At 30.6% G+C, this 23527-nt stretch overlaps 1 protein-coding gene and 1 long non-coding RNA gene across 14 annotated transcripts in view; both read right to left on the bottom strand.

The window, feature by feature from the left end:
* LOC127712112 (uncharacterized) overlaps positions 1-23527 on the bottom strand; it is a 468529-nt gene that overhangs the window by 269961 nt on the left and 175041 nt on the right. The gene's annotated exons all lie outside the window — the stretch shown is intronic.
* LOC127712114 (uncharacterized) lies at positions 8721-11032 on the bottom strand. Its single transcript, XR_007986950.1, has 3 exons — positions 10986-11032; positions 9692-9802; positions 8721-8840 (listed from the first exon to the last, which is right to left on the bottom strand). It is a non-coding gene; the product is annotated as an uncharacterized LOC127712114 (long non-coding RNA).

Raw genomic sequence — 23527 nt, 5'->3', positions numbered from 1 at the left:
GTTAATCTTTCACAAGTACAAAAGGATCTTAACTAAAAGTAAAAAAAAACGTGTGCCATATATACTTGTGGCATATCCAAATCGTTTATTTTTTGAAATCGACTGATAACGTTTCTATTTTCTAAAGTCATTAAAAATCAGTCAATTGAACATCATTATTATATTAGTATAAGTCTAGAACAATTTATCCTAATGACATTAAAACCTTATGTTTTGAATGCTAATCACGTCATTATATTTCAGTCATATTTAGTGGACCTGGAAATCAACGAGAATGTCATTAATGATATTAGGATGAAAATGGTCTATTTATTGGATTCACAGAGTACGTCCCAATAGCAAATTTGAATTAATCAAATAAGTATATGGTCTAAGTTTTGAGATATCCATCCAGTTTTTGACTTATCCGCTTTTAAAAATTCATTGCATTTTAGACACATTGCGTGCGGTCAATTCTGTATTACTTAGTAGCTTTTCAGACAGTTCAGTAAGTTGCTGACGTGTAAGGGTAAACAACAACTACTGAACAAATTTAACATAGACTGGACATAGACTGCGACGAATTGTCTGATTAGTATTCAATTTACCGTAGTGGAAAAGTGTGTAAATAGTGTAAACAAACTAATTTTGCGTGCAATTTATTTTCGCGACTTTCACGATGCTTTGAATTCCATGCGATACACTACGTTATTGTATGTTATTGGAACAGATTTTTGGGATTTGAATATCGGTAATCCTCAGTTGTGTAAAGGTGAACATTTGGTCAAAACCCTTCCTAGTCACGATATAATTGTTATATCTATTTCTTTCCAAAACACGTTCAAGCTCAAAAGTTATCAATTATGAAATCAAATCTGGAGAGCACATTATTAACGTTAATGGGAATTTAAAATAATTTGTGTTTTTCTTCTTAGAAAACTGTTTTACATGCAATTATTTTACTTCAAATACGATAGAATTTCGTGATAGAATTGTATTTTAAACTTAATCGTGTTGTATACATTTAACTAATAAGAAGTCAGCTTTTAAGCATGCAACTTTGTTGAAAAATCAACAAATGAACTTATTACTACTAATTGTATCAATGAAGTAGAGTGTCTCCGTTTTAGGACAAACCTCAGGAACAGAAAACCTTGTTAAGACATGTTAATTAATATGTAGAAAAATCAAAAGTTTAATTTGAAGGCATTAATGAAGCATTGTCTTTGCACATAATCAATATATATGTATGGTTTTGATTTGAAGCGTGTTCATCATCATATAGGTGTTTATCGTTATCATCAAACATTCTTACTTTATTTTTTATGGAAATTTAGCAATAAAGTCAAATGTTTCTTTGTTACAGTTTTACATTTCGGCTTATCATCAGCAGGTCATATTTTTTTTACTTAAATGATCAGAGTTTTAGTTACATATTGGAGAGCTATGAGTATTCCTAATTTGTTAAATTAAGACGACGGGTGGACAACTGCGGATAACTCTAAAAACATGGCTTTACATGGTAAAACTGACTTAAAAAAGTCTGATTTTGTTGTGAATAATAAAAAAGAGCATATGGACATCAGTTCAAATTATAGAATGATTAGATTTTAATTGGAGTTTTCAAGAAGGAACTTTAGAAATACCTGTGAAAATATTTGAGAATTAAAAAGAACATATCTGCGTTATTTGAACATATGATACATATTAATTGCAAAAATACTAGCTAAATTGTCTGGAAAAAATAAGTGTAATGTTACCTGCATAAGGCAGTATTTGTCTATGAATTTACAGATGACTATCGACTATCTCTATCTCTTGCAAAGGTTATTGGGATTCTTTTGTATATGTGAGTTATAAGATTATTTAAGAACTTAGATTTTGGTTTTTATTTTTTTGTGATAAAATTAGTTTTTGGCATATTACATATTTTACATATAGAATCCGGGAGAGATTTTTTTTCCGACGCCAGCAAATATGCAAGTACTGGTTACATTTTCGGTTAGCATAATGTCATTCTATGTTGGATACATCAGACAGAACCATGATTTCAACTTGGAGAAAATTAAAAGCAGTAAGCAATATTTTAAAGTCATTACATTATCAATTGAGTGGTAAACTTGTTAAAATTTACACCAATAATCAGAATGTAACAAAGATAATTAGGAAAGGTTGTATGAAGTCTAGGCTTTATTTGTTTTTACTATATGTTTTGCTTATACTATTGTATTATAAATTGAATGGATCTCAAGAGATAGAAATATCTAGGCTGTCGAATTGAGTAAAATCTTCAATTTCTACGATATGGGTGTTTCAGAAATTATTTTCAAATATTTTGACCTATTATTGAGTCCATTCATATGTGATTTATTTGCCGACAGTAAAAATCAAAAGGTATCTAGGTTCTTCTCAAAGCTTTTTACACCAAATACCTCCGGCATAAATATATTTGCATAAGATTGATCAACATTTAATAACAGGATAGTTCCTCCTATTTATTTGATTAATAGGGTTATTAATCATATGCAGATGTGTGAACCAAAAGGTACATTAGTGGTATCTAAGTGGAAATCAACCGTGTATTGACCTATGATTGTGAATCGTTTAACATATAAATATAAAAGCTTTATGCAAGATGTCCTTGAGTATAAAAATCCAAAATCAATTGTTTTATACAAAGATCGGACGAAAACAGTTTTTTTTCTAAGCAACCATTTAACAGTAATGTTTAAGTGTTGTTATTTGATTTTTCTACTTAGTAATTTATATGAATATCTATATAGATACACATATCTATTTATGCCACACAGTGTAAATTGTTTATTAGTGACCAAAATAGTTGTTCTGTTACATGTTATACAGTAATATAATGAAATATGTATGGACTTCCATGAGGTATTTTGCACAGTGTAACATAAAGAATCATACAGTGTGATTAGAAGTTGATGTTTGTAGATATTAGGTATGTATATATTTATAGAAGTTAAATGTTTGTCGAATTAGGATTCATGCATATACATGATAAATGAAGATATTGAGTTGTTTTTTTTTCTATTTACAGACTCACCTGAAACGGTTTGAGAAATTAGCTAAAGATTTACCAAAATTGTCAGTGCATTACCATCAATCGTGGAAGGTCTAGTTCAAAATCTACTGTTAAAAAAATAAATATTATTTTGGAAAATTTAGATATTGTTGTTCAGAGTGTCAACTTAAATTTTCTCCGGCACCTTCAACTACAGAATGTTTGTATATCGGTTCACTGATACAGCAAGGTGTTAGCATGTCTCTTTTAGAATCTAACTTGTATTCCATGAAATGATATAAACTACAATCCTTGTTTTGATAGATGGTTTTTAACTTTTGTAGAAGGCGGTCGTAGAATTTCGAGTAAAACCATAAACAAACAAGAGCCGATCACCACTGACAATTTAAAGTTAATTGTTTAGGTATATGGTTTTGAACACGATTTGTCTAACTTAAGAGTGTGTTTACTATGTCTTCTAGGATTTACCGGTTTCTTGCGCTACAATGAATTAGCTAATATAAAAAGAAATTAACATCATTTTCACGATACATATGTTGAAACTGCTATTGATCAGAGTAAAACAGACATTTATGGAAAAGGAAACAAGGTTTTAATCGCTAGAAACGGGAATGAAATGTGTCATGTTAAGTAGTTAAAGATTTATTTAAAATTAGCTGGTTTATAATCTGATTCAGAGTATTTAATGTTTTATTCTTTGTCCTTTTTAAAATCACAATGTGTTTACAAGCTAAATAAAAACAATACATCTTTATCGTACACTACAGCTGGTGAAATATTACTTAAATCACAGCTGGACGTTATTGGTTTGGATAAATTTAAATTTTGCATAGATTTAGAAGCGTAGGTGATACCTCAGCAGCTAAGAACGGGAATTCTGATAGATTATTGATGCCACATGGTAGATGGTCATCAGATTATTCTAAAGATGGTTGTATTAAGGACAATTTACATCGTCGTTTGGTTGTATCTTTGAATCCTGGCATCTAATTCTGAACTGTTTCATTTCCTTTTTTTCGATGTTACTGCGAGTAACTAATCCTATTTCTGTGTTGTCTTGTTTATAGCCTATTCAATTCAGAAAAGAAATACTTTAAAATTCGGACGTGCAGGGCGAAGGAGAATTTAAATATATTTCATTTCGTTTAAAATTGGGTTTTTCCCGTTTGCTATTTGAAGAACTTATATATAGATGGTAACTAGTATAACTACATGTAGTTCTTATACTAGTTCTGCAACAGTACTTACTATTTATAAAGTTTGATGTTAGGTGCAAAGGCACGAGAAAAATTAACGTGGTTTCTATGGGTGGGGTTTTATGGTACTATATACATTTTGGCATTTAAATGTATTATTATTGAATTTGCTCGCAGTTACGTCGAATCGAAGTTAGTCACATTAGTAGATACAGTTGCTGCTATGTTTATTACATGTATTTAGATGTTGTTTGAATTGAAAAAATCTGTACAATTAGGTAAAAATAAATTATTGTTTGGCAAGACAAAAGAATATGTTAATGCGAGCAACTATATATTTTTGTGTTTTGTCTTGTTTATCATGTTTATAACCAATTGAATTTAGAAAAGAAATACTTTAACTTTGGACGAGCAGGGCGAAGAAGCATGTACCAAATAGGATCGCATGGAAAACTTAAACAAAAATATAATGGCCCTATCCATTTACCTATTTTTCATGTGTTCCACGTGCCTTGAATGATTGTTCATCAATGTCATGATCGGTTTAATTTCGGCAACAAACTCGAAAGTTAATAAGCATTCGGTCAACAAATACTGAAAGAAATATGTGTAATTTGTCAATAACACGTAACAGAATCGTAATAAATGTAAAACAACGTGAACACAGGACTTATTTATGCATGTGTTTGTTCAATAATTTCAAAAACATAAAAACTACAAGAACTCGTTTTAAATGACTTTAAATTTATAAATTATGATACATAGACATTCCTATTACATTTCATATAATTATGTTTACAGTTTTAATTCACCATAAACCGACCAACAATCACTGTATGAAATATAAATTGTCGATAGTACCTAACAGATTCGTAATGAATTTAAAAAAGAAAACGTGAATGCATGACTTAGTTCAGTATTTATGCATTCATTTGATCAATAATTTCGAAAAATATATCATTACAAAAACTCGTATCATTTGACTTTAAATTTAAAAATTATGATATGAGCTGCGTCGGATAGAAATCAACCTTATTCAATTATAAGACTTTAATTAGTTTTAGAGGATTTAAATACGAAATAAAAAATGAATTATGGTCTGTTTTGTAGATTTTCGTATAACAGCTCAATTTTCATACCGTTACAGATTTTGCAAAGAGATTTTTCAAATAGGTTAACAGATTATTGGTATTCATTTGCATATGGTCGATTTCTATCTAATGCAGCTCTTTTATAGAAACTCATATTACATTTTATAATAAAGTAATGGAAAAAGTTTTTGCTCACAATGAATTGTGTTTATTTATACATGTTATAAATGCACGAAGTTTTTTTTATTTCATTAATAATTTAACAAAGAAACTTTTAAAGTGTTGAATCACTTGTCGTGTCACTATTTATCATTCATTTACCAATAACATAATTTAAATAAGTATTGCTTTCATAATTGTTTTTTTCTTTATTTAAGAGATAAGATTTAAACTTTTAAGAATGGACATGAATAAAAAGAAGAAAAAAAAAAAAGAAATAACCCTGATATTTATTTTTATATTTGTATGAAAAGGATAAATCTATATGAAAATACAAGGTTTAAAGTGAATAGAATATTATTTGGAAAAATCAAAGAACAACTTGTGTCACCCGTTTGTAATTTTTCTGAAAAACCGGATATGTAAAATAAAAGTATAGCCCCCTGGAGTGTCTATGGCAAATGTATTCCAAGTGATTTTATATCAAAGACATTGTTTTGATAAAAACAAAATAATAAAGCAAAAAGAAAATTGCGCTGGTGAATACAAATAACACTTGATAAAGCGCTTTTCTGTATTCACCATCATCAGGAACACTCTAACCAAAAACATTTGAAATCTCGGGGAGAACATCTATCTAACATGATATGAACTAAATTACCATACGGGACATAAACATAATTGCTTAATTTATCTCAGGTTAGCTTAACCGGAAGGAGATAGAACCTTGATGATAATTAAATAAAAACATAATGTCATTGATTATTTTCTTTTATTTAATTAAGTTCTATTTGTTTTTATCTTTCATTTATTTATTTATTTATTTACTTATTTATATATTTATTTATTTATTTATCTATTTATTTATTTATTTGTTAATTAAGTAATTTATTTATTTATTTATTTAGTTATCTATTTATTTATTTATTTATTTATTTATTTATTTATTTATTTGTTTATTTATTTATTTATTTATTTATTTATTTATTTATCTATTTATCTATCTTATTTATCTATTCATTTATTTTATGTTTCAGATTATTGCTCAATTAACTTTTTGCTCATGATAGGTTTTTTTCTTTTTGGCACAAGCCAGGGCCGACCGTTCAATACCCTCGTGGGTAGTCAAAGGTCGTTGAAAATCACCCTTGTCGTCATTAATGGTTTTGTAAAGAAATAAAAGAGGGGTATGTATGTTTTTACTGTGAAAACTATCCATCCGAGATTACAGAACATGAACGTAAGCCATTTTAGTCAAAATTAAAGTCATAGAAGACTAATTATAGAAAAGAAGATGTTGTATGATTGCCAACGAGACAACTCTTCATAAGAGACTAAATGACACAATAATAAACAACTATAGGTCACTGTACGGCGTCAAAAATGACTAAAATCAATACTGCACAGTCAGATATAAAAGGCCCCGAAATGAAAAATGTGAACAAAATCAAACAAGAAAACTAACGGCATAATTCATGTACAAAAAAATGAAGGAAAAACAAATATGTAACACAACAACAAACGACAACAACTGAATTACGGGCTCCTGACTTGGGAGACACACATACATACAGAATATGGTGGGGTTAAACATGTAAGCGGGATCCGAACCCTCTCCTTAACCTGTGACAGTGGTGTAATAGTACAGCATAAGAACGAACTAAACAATTTAGTTGAACAAAGCGTAACTCATCAGATGAATACAAATAGAAATACATCTAACAAAAACACAGAGTGGAATTGACCGGGTACTTGTACATCTCAACAGCAAAAGGAAACTAAGTACAGATCTGAGAGTACTCGCAGTTACTGACAGCTAGGTCAAAATCAATAACAACTAATAAAAAAAATCATGTATCTAAGACTAAATTTTCAATCATTACACTCCAACATCCAATGAATTTAGTGTCAAGACGTCATAAACAGTAAGAGTAAACATGACCTTGTGCAATGCCAAGATAAATGTATCGACAGATTGTAGATCCATGAATGTGCAAATGTATAAAACAATAATATTTAGTTTGCTTTTAGTTTACTGATAACGAAATGCATACCCAGCAAACACAAAAACATCTTTAAAATGTTTTTAAAATGTTGTGTCAAATGTCATGAAAATATCACAAAAAAATGTGAGAAAAACATTAAATGTATGGTAGAATATATATCGCTAAAACGTTTTCTAATATATTTTCTAAAATATTTGCATAATATAATTAAAATGTTGTAAAGAAATATCATGATAATGTGAAAAACAATGGCGTATAAAACATTTTGATAATCTTTTAAAAAATATTTTCTGGAAATATTTTCTGAACGTTTAAAAAACATCATGAACATCAAATAATGTTATCAAAATGTTTTTTGGATGTTTTCTTGCAAGTGAGACTGTGCCTAAAAAATGTTTTCAAAATGTTTTAAGAAGATGTTTTTGGTTGATATCTAGATCATATCAATATAAAAATTTCTGTACTTTTGATTGAGTTTCCTGCTTTTTTAAATAACAAATCATTAGTTAAATTAATTTATACACAGTGATTAATTCTATATACAAACAAGAATAAATCAGTTGTTTTGCTTAGCATATATGAAATTCACAATTCAAAGTCTCTAAAAACAAGAAGTATCTACAAATTTTGACACATCCAAAATGGCAGACACAACTCATCATGGTCAAGCCACTTACCAAATATGAAGTCATTCTGTTCATCAGCATTACTAATTAAAGTAATGAAAAATTTGAGAACATTCAACATTTTGAAATACAATGTATAAGCAAACAGGAAACAGGTGCCAGATACAAAAATGTTCACACATCACAGTTCATCACTATCAAGCAGCTCATTAAATATGAACTCATCTTTATCAGCAGTTTTGGGAAAAACAGTGATGAAAATATTTGTTGGACAAAATCCGACAAATATAGGTGGACAGACGACAGACAGTGCAGGAAAGCCCACATTCCAACCACAATGGTATAATGTTTAGTTTTTCACTCTCAACTTTTATTACCTATCTTATATACATCATGCATATGTCAACCTGAACATGCATGACATATATGCCATTGGACATTATGCAAACATTATACACATTTTTAAGTTCAAGTTACATTGACTAAAACTTGTGTCCCAAATTCAGATTTTTCAATACAACTTCTCTTTCTAAACTAAAACGCTACACTTCTAATAGGGTTACATCTTAAGTCAATAGTCATTGATAATTGGCTGAAGAGATGAGAACAAAACACCATTTTACATCGACTATTTGATTTATTTAAGAATACATTGAAAAAGTCAATCAATTGTCTTATTCAAAATCACTTGGAATGTCTTGTAGTGTCATATATCTTTTTCTTGCTGTGCCATGCTTCTGAAAAAAAAATAATCTTACATTCATATATAAACTTCTTGCACATTCCTTTATTATAGAACGATCCACGTGGCCTGAAGGATATACATCCCCTCCCCTTTAAAGTTTTGAAACAAATAACGATGATAGTCTGTCGGAAGGGGACGATAAATGGCTGACCGTGTTAAGAGAGAGCAATATGCCACGCTGAACTTCATTTAGTTATTAAAAAAAACTTGAGATATGTTTCCAGTCAAGAGTCTTATTTCATTATACTCGTTGATTGTTGTCTATCATATTTTTTTTCTTTTATTGTTTTGTATAAATCAGGCTGTTGTTTTTCTTGTTTTTTTTTAATTTTCATTAAATGCGTTGTATCATGTAGGGGCCTTTAAAAGCCCTGCTACATAATGTCATTAAACATCTTATTGTCCTTTTTAAGTGTTAAATTCTGTAGAGTGACATAGTTTATAACTTGTCATTTGTATGATCTAAGGGCATATGATACAGTACTAGAAGTATACTATAGGCACATAATAACTTATCGAAGTGTTACGCATTGTTTTCGCAATGATGATAATAATATAACTTAACTTCCAAGAAACACACATATGTCATTAAATGAGTTGTTTATATGTATTTGAAATACTTCAAAGGAAAGCAAATATGTTGTTTATGAAAGCACACTGTTGGACTAAAAGATTGATTTAAATAAACAACTTGTTTCTATTTTGTCACAAAAAAAATAATTTATTCAAATATCCAGATATCTTTTCTGCATTGTATGTTCTTAATCTTGAATGTAATGCATTGTTTATGCTTAATATTTGAATTAAATATGGAATAACAGTAATTCTGTATGAAAATATTACTTCAAAAAAAAAATTCTCCTGAAAGGTTGTAGACATTCCAAAGAACCTGCGCCACTTCCAAATTGTAAACCTGCATATTGAACTTGTCCTTTGTGGCTTTTCTTTTAGCTCCTGTTAAAAAATAAAAGATACATAGTATGTACATTGTGTGTATGAAGCAATAAATATAATTTTAAGCAACAGTTTATATTATCTTGCTTGTACTGAAGTCGTACATAGTCTTTGTAATGTTCATTAAGCTGTTAAGGGAAATTTAATTTACTGTTTTGCAAATACATACATACACTGATTTTACTAGAAAAAAAAATCCTCATATTCAAATGGTGCTTATATCATGTATATTAGTGTTATTGTTACTTGTTTGTGTGCCTCGGAAACAAGGTATTGAGTCATGCTTATTGCAATAGTTGTTGTTGGTTTAAGTCTGTCAAATTTCTTTTTCATAATGTGTATTTAATGTAGGCAGTTAGTTGTTTTGTGAGAAAAATTTAACATTTGTTTTTCAAGGCTTCAAAGTGAGACTATATGGCATTGGTTTTCTCAGTTTTGAAAGCCGTAAAGTGACCTATAATTTCTTTTATCCAAGTCATTTAAATTCTGGTGGATAGCTGTCTCATACACCTTATCGCTATTTCAGTATTTGGAAATCTGTCCCGCTTTTACGTCAGCATACGTCATACAATAATACACCTTATCGCTATTCCCGCTTGACCCGAGAATCTATCCTGCTTGAACTTTTGACGTCAAACAACAATCACTTTTCCATTGTAGCATCAGATATTTTTTATGATGACGTCAAAATTTTAAGGGAACTTGTGACAGTTGTGTGATGTCCAGTAATGGCGAACAAATAGCAATAAGGTGTATTGCTTTCAATTGTGGTGTCAAATATTTTCTTATATGACGTCAACATTTTACGGGAACTTTTGTGATGTCCATGGCCAGTAATGGCGGACAAATAGCGATAAGGTGTATTAGCAATCAAACACACAAGCCACATATCCTTATAATTTTTTTTATATCAATGCCAATGAACAAATTCATAATTGGTGTACGTAGATGCTTGAACAGTGGCGGATTTAGGGGCCCCGACCCCCTTATGGAGCTACTTATAAGATAAATGTATAGACTATTTACAAGTAACACTCCAAACGTTTGCTTGTCTTGGGCAGGGGCCCCCCTTTTTCAAAACCTTGATCCGCACCTCCAGAAACAGATGTAATTTGGTTCCGATTATGATTGAACACACACAATGAATGCACAAGTTTCATCTTAACAGATTAATCATTCTTACCAAGTGAGTATATATCGCGTAACAAACAATTTTCTTGGCTCTCTTTGTTGATCATGTTCATTGTTGATATCCTGTCTTCGTTTCGAAATTCAAATTTCAAAATCATTTCTGGTGATAAAACAAAAGTCGATTCCGGAAAAGGTCGGTTTTCCGTAAGGCATATAAACGATACGAAAATTGAACTTAGTACAGTTACAGTTTTTATTTCTTAATTTCTAAAATATACACGAACGAAGTTAATAAACATTAAAGAAAGGTGATTGTTTATTAATACATTATTGCTTAATTTAATGTTGACTCTTTTGAATTTTAATATAAGAAGGAATAAAATCTGACTTCAAGGATCTTCAAGATATCAATTAAGGACTTCAACCATAGTATCTTGCTTGTCATGATATTGATGAAATGTAGTACTATATCTTATCCTGAAAAAAACGAGCTAATTCCACAAAATGTTGTTTGTGGGGTTTTGAATAAAGTTTAAATAAAGTGTTATTTTTATATCCGTAAAATGTTGAATAAAATATCAGTAAGACTATTAAGTAATGTGTATGTCAGAATATTTTATAGAAAACATTTAGCTGATATTTTTCAGATGTTTTATGTAAAACATTTTAATTTTACGTTATAAAACATTTTATGCAAATAGCAAAACTATATTTTCTGGAAAACATTTTTTTGCAGAATGTTTTTTTGGATATTTGAAAAATATTTACTTTAAATGTTGTAAAAATATAAAATACCAATTGAAGAAAATATCATTTTTTTATATTATAAAATATCTACGTGATATTTTAGAACAATGTTTGAGAACATGAATAAAAGATATTAGCAAATAATATTTTGTTAATGTTGTAAAAACATTTTACTTAAATGTTAGAAACAAAACATTTCAAAAACAATAAAATAAACATTTTTTTTTTGTTTAAATGATATCTTATTGAAATATTTTGTGAGAGACGTCCATATGACATTTAAAAAATGTTTTTAAAATGTTGTGTGTTTGCTGGGTATTAGTTACAATAAAAACTGTATTTAAAGATATAATTACAGTGTTGAATTGTCAACCTTTTAGAATAAGTTTATTTAAAAGATCGATAAATTTCTGAGCACGGTAAACAACATCTCCGTAAAAATGAGGATGTGCTATCCCGTTTCAAATAAGTTTTCTACAGGTAAAACCAAATATGTATGTCTATGGAAGAATTTAGTTAAGGTTTAAAGTAATTTGTGGTAACGAAATCACCGACTTAATAATTTAACAGTTATAAATATATTACGTTCATTAAAATCAAAAACGTCACAATAGATACGGGCATAGCGAACGAGTTGAGATATATAAACACCGTAAGATGGTGTCAAAGGAACATAACCATCCAAAAGAGAACATTAACAATAGGGACCAAAAAATTCATTCCTTTTATTGTAAAAGTTAGTGTGGAGTTTCCCGTGTAAAACCAAAATATCTAAATCTAGGAATCTAACTTATTACTTCTATTGCTTAATTCTTGAATGGTAATAATTCTATCCCCTTTAAAAGGGAGATGGATATGATTACCAATGAGACAACTTTATCCATTAAGGATCAAGGAAAAAGACATGAGCGTTTATTTGTTGTGTGCAATTTGCCTCAGATTTTCTCTTTATTGGAAAGACCTTTGGGATCTATTATAGATTCAAGAATGATTTATTTACCTTTTATTAACACTACATACATGTACCCATATAACTTCCGTTGTGTTCGTTCGTGTTTGTTCTGCAAGGCAAGACTATCTCTTGTTTATTAAGTTGTCTGTTTATTGTCATCTGGGTTTCGATTAAAATTATAAATTGTATTGATAAGTTTAAGATTACTAAGAAATAATATAGTGTTATTAACTGGCTGTTTCTGTTTTGGCCCTGGTATATATTCAATGTAAGCTTGTTGGCACGAGGCTCGAACAGATGACGTCAAAAACAGCTAATAGAGAAAGTATACCAGGGCCAATACAGCAACAGTCAGTTCGAAACACATTAATAAAATGATTCTAACCCTCCGTACTCACTAGACATCTTACCGTTATATACATTGTCGGTACAGGAAATTACTTTTTTCTTCAATATTAATTTTTTTTAAATTTCCAGTCTAGGTACTTAAATTATGCTAATGCAATTCATTTTTATCTAGCACCAATTAAGTACCTACATGTAGGAAGAATACATGATACAGTACGGGTAGAGACTTATTATTATGGATATCTTAATCCGTCTAGATGTCAGACTGGCCGGACAGTTGTCTCAGTGTAATTAACACCTGCTGTGATATTAACCTTTACAATATCCGAGTGGAAGGTCGTAAATCAATCTGTACCAGCTTGATTAGAACTAAATTTTACCTGTACAGATATTTTAGTATTTAGGGAGGATAGACAATAAATGTAAAATATTGTTTTGTATTCAAAGAAAAAATTACAATAAAAATAAAAATTTAATATCATGAATATGGGATCAACTTTTTTTTAACTTGAAAATGAAAGAAAGACGATTTTTGACAATGTACTGTAAAAATGTGTTGCCAATTATAATATTTGTATTTGTATTTGTAAACCGTAAATATTTCATTTTATTCAAAATTATAACAACCAGGACTGTTTTCAATCGAAGTTTTAATCAAAATGTTGAGACATCAATCCCGTAAATTAGACGAGTTTTCGTTGATGGTTTCACATGTTACAATATTTCCCCCTTTTAACGTCCTGTTCCTTAAAGTTATTAATAGAAACACAATTTTAAGAATAAGGCCAACATATCATATTTATAAAGTATATAAACAAATTGAATAAAGGCATTGTGAATAAACTGTTATTTTCCTTTCAATACCACGTTCCCCGTCGGAGCCTCTACGTCTATTCATACCTGTCAATCATTTCTCGCAAGTAAAACAATTTGGTCAGCCAGATCATCCGTGCTTTCTATTTTGATTTATATTTCCCGTTAATCTCTTTGAAACAATTGTTTTTTTTACAAATTTATAACGCAGTGATCATCTTTCGATTCCTAGTTTTTATATAAAAAAAACTTTTCATATGCACGTCAATATTATATGACACAGCATAATTTTAATTTTTGTTTGTTAATAAATTTACATATAATGGAAATAACAAATTTGTTGACACTCGTTGTATTATAACAAAGATATTGCCTTTCTATTTCCATGTTTGAAATTTTAATGAAAATCGTGTTTTTTATAAACATATTTTACGAATTGTGTCAATTAATACATGAAGATCAAAGTTTTACACTATTCATGATCAGCCGTCTTTACTTTTGCGTCGTATTTCTAGCCATTCTCTAAAGCTTGTGCAGTCAGTGAGATTTTGTAAATCGATGTCGGCAGTTTAAATTGTATAATTCCCGAACTTTAAAGGAGGTGTCCGAATAAATTATTTAAATAGGAATCTTGGTGTTGACTAATAAATATAATAAATGAAATAGTTAAAGAAGACTAAAGCTTGTTTTGTTTATAATTACAAGGATTAAATTTTCTATTCTGGTAAATCAATTATAAATGGATCTCGATTAAGAGCCTCAAAACTAACGCACAATACTGCCAATCATTACGTATCAAATTAAATCATGTATGGATTTTCCCACGGTCGGTCAGTAAGGTCACCTGTGTTAACTGTTACGATATTTCCCGCCATATGAAAATCACGTGCATTTGACAAAATTAATCCCAGCTATTTTTAGCATTCAACATTGTATTGTGAGTGAAGTCAAGTTCAAAGTTCAACCACATGCTGTTGATCACTGATATGTGTATCATGGAATTGTCTTTTCACGGCAAATATTTTTTTTAGATTGGGGTCAAAAATACAACATACAAGTTAACATGCATTGTGCGTAAATTAATATTATGCAATTAAGAGTCAATGCAGCACCATAGAATTATTTTAATAGGAGTAATTACATTTCTTTATGACTACAAATCATAGTAAATATTTAATTTACTGGTCATCAAACGATTGAATGCTTCTAGTGTTAATGTCCATTCATGTCAGTGGCAATTATTTCATGCATATTTAACAAACACAGAAATATCAAAATAAACCTAATTCCCGAGAAGAATCGTTATCTTCTTCTCCTAGTGTTATTATTTGCGTACTACTTTAGTTATAATTCACAATTATAAAGAATCACCAAACTACTAGTATACAAGTATTGCTCACTGTAATTATTTTTATTTCAGAACTGACCCAACGCAGACTGAAAATTAAATACAAATGTAGTGTTGTCAGACTAAAACGTATACAGCAGCACTTTGCACATCATTCTGCTAATCAATGGGTTTACGTGGAAAATAAATCAGTAAAACAAAAATTACCTTCCAGAAATAAAAAAGAAAATATTTTAAAAACTGTATGCCAACAAATACGAAAAAGATACATAACAAAAAAAACAAAACAGGGAACATAGAAAATAATATTTTGAGGAATATAAACAGCATTTGAAATACAAAAAGCCATAATTAAAAAAATAGGCTATTTTTATTAAAACAAAGTTGTCTCCAGTACTTCACCTGTAAAAATATTTTATGTCAAATACGATGTAGAACTAATCAATAAAGTGACTTAGAGGTTTAATTCACAGGTAACCTGATTTTGAAATCAGTGAAGCGTAATAATCTAGTAGCACGGATTGAGATGAAAGGACAATTATATTACCGTTCACACCTGGATCTGTTGATTAATGACCATACTACCTACCATAAAAAAGTCGGATTATTCATTTCCGACATGTCCCAGTCCGTTATTTATAGTAATAAGTCTCTACCCGTACTGTACATTATACCTTTCTTATTCATAATGTACGCGTTTTGTGTTTTTGATGGACGGAAATGAAATAATAACGAAAAATTGAAAATTCTACTAGGAAAAGTAATGGAATACTTCCCCATCAAACCGTAAGAAATCAAAAGGATCATTATGAAATTGTTTTTTTTTTCATTTGTAATTGAAAAATGTGTCCTATTTCTATTCTATACATACAAAAATAGGTGAAGTGTAAACAATTTAAAACCTAAAGTGAAAATCCCGTATTAGCACATGCACCCGCGCAAATATGGCTTTTTTATGGACCTAGTCGAAAATCAATATTAACGCATGATTCAAGCCAACAGGGCGACGTCATCATTATTGGACATGCCGATTTATTTGCATAAGGGCAGAATTTTATCTTTTAATAATATTATATTACTAAATGGCCTTTTTCATATCAGATGTAATATCAGCCCAAGAACCGAAGGCTCGAGGGCTGATATTGACCGAGGATTGATAATACATATGTTTTAGCATATGCTTCAACAATGCAACAGTTTAATGTATTTTCATATTCACTATAAAACAACTCAACAAAACATAATGAGGACAGTTTGGAAAGGTTAATATGTGTAAAGTAACTTTCTAAATAATGCTGGAAACTTTGAAAAAAAGGCATTTATTGAATCATTTGGTTTTTTTTTTTTTTTTTATCATTTACATAATATATTTTCCTGTTTCCTAATAATTGATTGTATCCTACTCTGCTATGTTTTTCACTAAAAACGTACCATTGAGGTGTGTTTTCCGGAATTTGTCGAGTAACGCCGGAATGCCATGCAATACCGTTACGGAAAGGCACGTGATAATAGCTGGAAGCATGTGAATTTTTTTCTTATCAGCCCGCTAAACACCAATTTTACAAATATTGAATCCACGTAGATGTAATGCTATTATCATACTGTAAAAATATCAGATCACTACATGCATTTTTCATATCAAATGTATTATCAGCCTAAGGTTCAATTTCAGTCCAAGAGCTGAAAGTTCGAGGGCTGATAATACATCCGATAAGAAAAACGACATGTTATGATCTTTTTATCACCTTCTTCAATAATTGAGAAAAATAACAGATCGATATAACATCCTTTAAGTAGTTTTCAAGTAGAAGTTCAAAATTTGAGAGGTTTACGGACGACGCAAGCCTAATGAAAAAACATCCGATATGAAATATTTCTATCATATTCCTTAACAGAGGGAAAAACAACAGTATATATATATATATATATATTTATATTGACGGTAAAAAAATCAACAAAACATAATGAAAAAAAAATGACTTTCTATCATTCTTTCATCGTATACCACAGTAGAAAAAACTGTTTTTAAAACTTTGAAAAATGCATTTATTGTATCATTTGTTTTGCATTTTCATAATTTACTTTCCTGTTGCCAAATATTTGTTTTGTACCCTATTTTATCACGTTTATTGTCACTGAAAACGCACCATTTAGGTGTATTTTCCGGAATTTGTCGAGTGATGCCATGCATAAACGTTACGGAAAGGTATGCGATAATGACCGGAAGCAGTGAATAATGTTTTCAAATCAGCCCGCTAACACCATTTCGGAACATGTGGAATTCACGTCAATTTAAGGTGGCTGGGGTATCTTCCTACATCTTGGATTTAGAAAAAGCAGATAACAATCGGTCTAGATCTTTAATAAAATGTGGAAATTTCGAGAGCAGTATGTAATTCATGTGTAAGACTTTTCATGTTAATATAGAAAATCATGTGATTTATCATATTTACGGCTGTATTTTACAAAAAAACAAGAACTTTTTGTTTGATTCACCTTTTTTCAACTTTGCCACATAAGGGGAGGTAACTCAGATATAAGGGGATATAACTCAGATAAAGCAATTTTTATAATAGAATGTGTTGTGAATTTGCCTCTTTTATTGTGTAGCAAGAAAACGAGACCGGTGACCCCATTTTTTCTTTTTCTTATCTAAAAGCATATCATTACAGATATCTTCTCATATTTTATCTTTAAATTTTATGGTGTAGTTTTCTTTTTTTTTTACACAGAACTAATTTAGACCCCCAATCTCCCTTAATTTTTTATCATACTGTAAAAATTATAAGTTATTTACTCTGAGTATATGATAATATGTATTATGGACGTTCTGAAAATACACTTACTGTTTAAAAGAAAGTATTCCAATCCGACGAATGGTAATATTGATGTTGTATATTACCCAGTTCAGTAACATGTAAACAATTCCTGGTTAATATTGTCAACTGAGGTAATGAATTGATTCAATATTGTCTCGAAACATGTGATATTTTAAACCTTAATGTATGGGTAAAAATATGATATGCACTTTCTACTACTACGTCCTTATTTAATGAGATAAATCAGTTTTAACTTGTATGTTGAATACACAATCAGATATGATATCAATATATATATAGAACATGATTTTATGAGAATCTTGATATTTTTCTATACTTGCGTTTTCGCTTATTTCATTTAGAGATATACAATATGCTAACATATTAACTGTGTTCATCATTTCATGTTATGGACGCAATTGTGACTCTAGATCTATTGGTTGTCTTCGGGTTACTTTGTCTTTGTCATAATGAATTGAACACAGATTTCGTCGCGTGCACCCCGTTGCTTACCTGTTATTCATTTTAACCGGATATAATTCATTGCCGACAACATCTGATATAAATGAAACATGAGCTACTAAATGCCATATTTTGATGGCAGATAGTGTTTCCAAACTTTTTACTTTCTTGAACTCATGTTATAGAGTTAAATGTTTGTGCAAGTAATTCATGTTACTAAATGTATTGAATTTGACCCAAAAAACTATCGTTAGCGTTTTAACATACAAATGTGTTACGACATTTCAGCATTTTAATTCATTTTTATCAGATATGTTTTGCGTCAACTCAGTTATGTTTATTAACTTTCTTGTAGTAAATGCAAAATTATTTAGTTACTTTTCAGGTAAATAAAAAAAATGTCAATAAAGGTTCATTACGGCCACTTCTCACTCTGGAATTGACTGAACGAATCTTAAATGACCGGTAATTAACTTTATTGAAAAAGCTGCAAGGACTGCAAACAAATATCATGAATAAAACGAAAACAATGAATATGAGGTACGATTTATTTAGACAAAAGAGGCCGTTTCAGTACAGAATTGAAATTCAAACCAAAGAGCTTTGCAAATTAGTTTCCCCTTTGTCTTTCAGAATAATTTGTGAGAGTTTTGTTTCATATGAGTACATTAACAAGTCAGCCAGTCGTGGTGAACAATAAGTACCCATTACAATACCGACTATTAACTAGTGAATCATCAATCCTCCAAATTCAGCTAATATGCTGTTGAACGAAACGTCCAGCTTTTATATGAGATCATCTTAGGTGTATTTGTTTTTTGAATCAATGTGGTTTATTACAAAATAAGACTTTTCCTGACTTAAAACAAGATTTTTTTATATACGACGACTCCCATTCTTGTAGAAGAAATTCTGTTCAAGAAGACGATGTATTTGACCCAAGTGCATAGGAAAAACATTCTAACGCGTAGAAAAATGAAAAGTTTTGGTATTACTGCAAAATTGTAAGGATTGTGGTTGAAGATATGCAGTTTATCGATAGAATGTTTAAAAATCCACATCTGAGTAACACAACTGGTTGAATATACTTATCACAATAGATCACTTTAGAAAAATGGTGGTTAGAACTTTAGAAAGAAATTAAGTCGATTAACTTGGTGACACGAGTCTATACATGTATATTTAGTTATAAGAATTTTTGTTGCGAAGTTAATGAATCCTGTATAAAGACAGGAGATGTCATCGACATGTTTTATGGTAATCCTAAAGAATAATAGCTATGATTTTTCAAAAACTTTTCCTTTTTGATGAAAGATATACAGGTAAATGTGGGATCTTCTCTTTTGTTGTTGATCTTTGGTATTTTTAGAGAGAGACACGAAAGAAACCAAAGGGACATTTAAAGTCGAAAACAAAGATTCAATCGTTTGACCTAAGAACAAAATGCGTCCTTCTTTGTCCTGTGTTGCTTCAAGGTCAAAAAAGCTTGAGTAGTCCGGCAGATTGGTGAAAAAATTGTGGGGTTGATGATAAAAGCACTAAATGTGGCATGGTAGTAGATTCGGGTGTTTCAAGCAATATAAGCTATGGACCCACCTTGAAATTTCAATATGGCGGCTATTTCCAAGATGGCCGCCATGAGATATCAAAATAAAAAAAAAATATCCCTTATAGAAGATTACAAAGTGTTTTATTTTGACTTACTTGCAGTAAAAATAAGTGCCTTATTATTCCAAGTGCATGCCACATTTGTATACTAAAGACATCCATCAAAACATTTGTGAGGAAAGTATAGAAAATCGTAACTACGGTACCATTCTTGCAGAACAGTAGTCAACAACGAGGGGTCACGTGTAGACACTGGCGTTATTCCAATATTTAAGCTAGACTTAACTCAAATGTATACTTCTCGATTCAAACAGTTTTCTTTGTGATCAATTGGAAGAGGACATAGTAATGATCTGAGAAAAATTTGCAGTAATCTCAGGCTTGCCAAGCCATTAACAAGGCATGTGCTTGCTTATCCTGTTTAATGATTATTTTGGTGTTGCATTTAAGTAAGCAATCGCAACAATCTGTTTTTATGACAACGGTATTTGAAAAAAGCTGCACATGCTGGTAGTTCAAAAAGACATGATGTAGGCAACAGTTTTTTCAACAGTCATTAAAACAGTAGTTGATAATCGTTCGGCCAAATATTCAGATGCAGTCGAGTTATTCTATTGAGGCAAATACGAAGCTATCCATTTCAAAGTTACTTCTGTTTGATTTTCTCTATTCTTCTTTAATATTACATTCCACTGAACTAAACCCATATTTTAATATATATATAGGCCTTCTTATGAATGCTAGGACCAGAAAAGGAGGTAGTAAATGACCAAAAATGTACAGTTTACGTTTGTCGTTTATGAATGATCCAATTATTCATGTATCTACAGTACTAGAAGAATCCATCTTTGAAACATTCAACATTGATTATGTGGTTTCTCCCTCTCATCCTGGTGGTTTTACAACAGCAGCCGTGGACAATGTTGACAACATCAAGAGTTCAACTACGGCTAAATAATCGTTACATTCAGCATCTTGTAAGTTTAACTACGGCAAATTCGTCATAACCTTATGATTTGTAATATATGCATTTCCCTTATAATCTCTGGTCTTTTCACCTATATATTATGCGCCAGGACAACTGTTCGTATTATTGCATAAGATACAATGTATATCCTTAATATATAACCATGCATTTCATACTTACATCTTATAATTGCCGTTTTATGGACACTCTGTCAATTTTATAACCAGAAATACACATAGGCCAACCTGGTACAATTAGCCAATTGTGCAACTCCATCCTTACATGGTATAGATAAGTTAACAAAAAGATAACACAGATGGCTTAAAGCAAATGATAATGAAAACAATATGTCTGGACATCAGTCCACAAATATAGAGCAAAAACAAATGGTCTTCCGCTTTTATATATTAGTCCGCATTGACCAATGTTTCAGGACGAAATCAAATCTACCACAACCATTCGACATTCCATGAATACATTTCAACAATGTGTTATTGTTCCGAGACATGTATCAATTATCACTTGTCGAACAATCGGTTTTTTTTAGCTTTTGCAAAAGCGAAACAGTGGAACCCAGCAAACATATTTCAGCAGAAAAAAGAATGTTTTTGTTTAAGGTCTTCATATTGAAATTTTATCGTTGAGAATCTTATGTGATTGGTTAGAAAACCGTGGTTTAACAAGTGCTCAATCAAGAAAACAAAGTATTTTGTGGACAGCAGATTCTTTTTTAGAGTCTTTCATGCATCAAAACATATCCATGAGGTTACAGTAGGTGTAAATCTCATTTTAATGCAAAGATCCTGACATAATTTTTCCTGATGACCGAGACCCTGACGAGAACAGTGTAACATTCAAAGAATGGAGTAACAAGATGGAAATTGAGAGTCCACTTAACCCCAACTGGTCTGTAACATTAAAAATTAAACTGGACATGTTGATGTGCGATCATTAAGAGAATGCGCAAGATGGGTGCATAAAGATTTCCTTATACCGGTTATTCATTGATTCGTTGCATTTTTCTTTCCAAATTATGGCTTCCAGTACCCGTGCGCTATATTATGTCATTTAACTATACAGTTTGAGTGTTGCAAATGTAATTTGAAAATGGAAATGTAGATTAAGCCATGCGTAGAATTATAAACTTGTAAAAGGAGAAGGTGGGCAATCTGTTTGACGATAAATATCGCAACACTACAGCATTTAATGGTGTCTTGTCTAGAAATGGCCATGATAGTAATTTACAAGTTTCCGTCCACCTTTAAAATAATTTAACGTGATCAGGTATACCACATCATGTTCTACATCAGAAACGTTTTAAAAGCAAACACATAACATTCTCAAAGCATGTGAAAGCTTCAGGCGGGAAATGTTTCGCCCTTTTACACAGAGTGCTACTTCGAGTGACTTTGAAGGGCATATGCCATATGGACACTTATCACAAAGGTATCAGCATTTTAAAGAGCTAATAAAATGTGGTTGGCAGAAATATAACGAATGTCACGGTAGATAAATATGCTCGAGGACAATTGTGTTATTTAAAGACTAAAGGGGCTGTCCTTAAGAAACATTTTGAACACTGCATTGAAAATATTTTGTTGTTTAAATGATAAAAAATGTGGAGAAGATACGTAGGCACTAACAAATCATTAGTAAAACATAACCAGAGATGAAAATGGATATAAAACGCAAAAAGGACTAACAGCAGTCAAGATATCACTAAATAAAAATCTAAAACTTGAGCAACACCAACCCAATTAAAAGCCAGGGATGATTTCAGGCTCTCAAGAAGGGTCAGCAGTTCCTGTTCAACAAGTGAGACTTGCCTAGGTGCTCTTGTTTAAAGAGATACGCGAGTCATAACCAGTAATTGAGCATATATCATATAATCGGGGATTGATAAATATCTCCCTTTCTAACCCTTAGAATCACAAAATCTAAAACATGTAAAACCCATTGGTACATGTAAATTATACAAATCTTGACCGAATGTGAACGTTTAAAATAAAATAAGGTTTCCCATGCCTGAACGATGATAAACAAGACGTTCCCTGTTTGACAACACAGACATTGAACAATAAAGAGCAATAACACAACATTGAAAGCACAAACAACACAAGTCCCTTTTCATGAAAACTAGGGGTATTCGTAGGTATTCCATGCAGAAGGGTGTCTAGTTTCTGGCCAACGGGAAGTTATCATGATGCTACCATGATTACCGTTTGCAAGTAGAAATTTGGTCGTAAGTCTTTTTTCTTGATCATCTTGATGTTACCACAATCGAGGAAAAAGAAAGGATTGTGGCAAGGAGAAGTAAAACATATTAATTATCATTTGTTACTAAGATGATACCTAAAGGTCAAACAAATCCTGATCGCGTCCTGAAAACGTTCGAATGTTTCCATTTATAGGATCTTTGATTAAATTATCTTGCAAGCAGCATCCATGTATCATGGAAATACAATCCCTATTATGTTGTATGAACTGGAAAATGCAATTCGATAGAATATAAGCCAAGCGTTGTCATAGT

This window comes from Mytilus californianus, unplaced genomic scaffold, assembly GCF_021869535.1.
Source record: "Mytilus californianus isolate M0D057914Y unplaced genomic scaffold, xbMytCali1.0.p SCAF_8, whole genome shotgun sequence".
In the NCBI taxonomy this organism is placed as follows: Eukaryota; Metazoa; Mollusca; class Bivalvia; order Mytilida; family Mytilidae; genus Mytilus; species Mytilus californianus.
The sequence above is the reverse complement of the archived record's forward strand: the minus strand, read 5'-3'. Positions and strand labels throughout refer to the sequence as shown.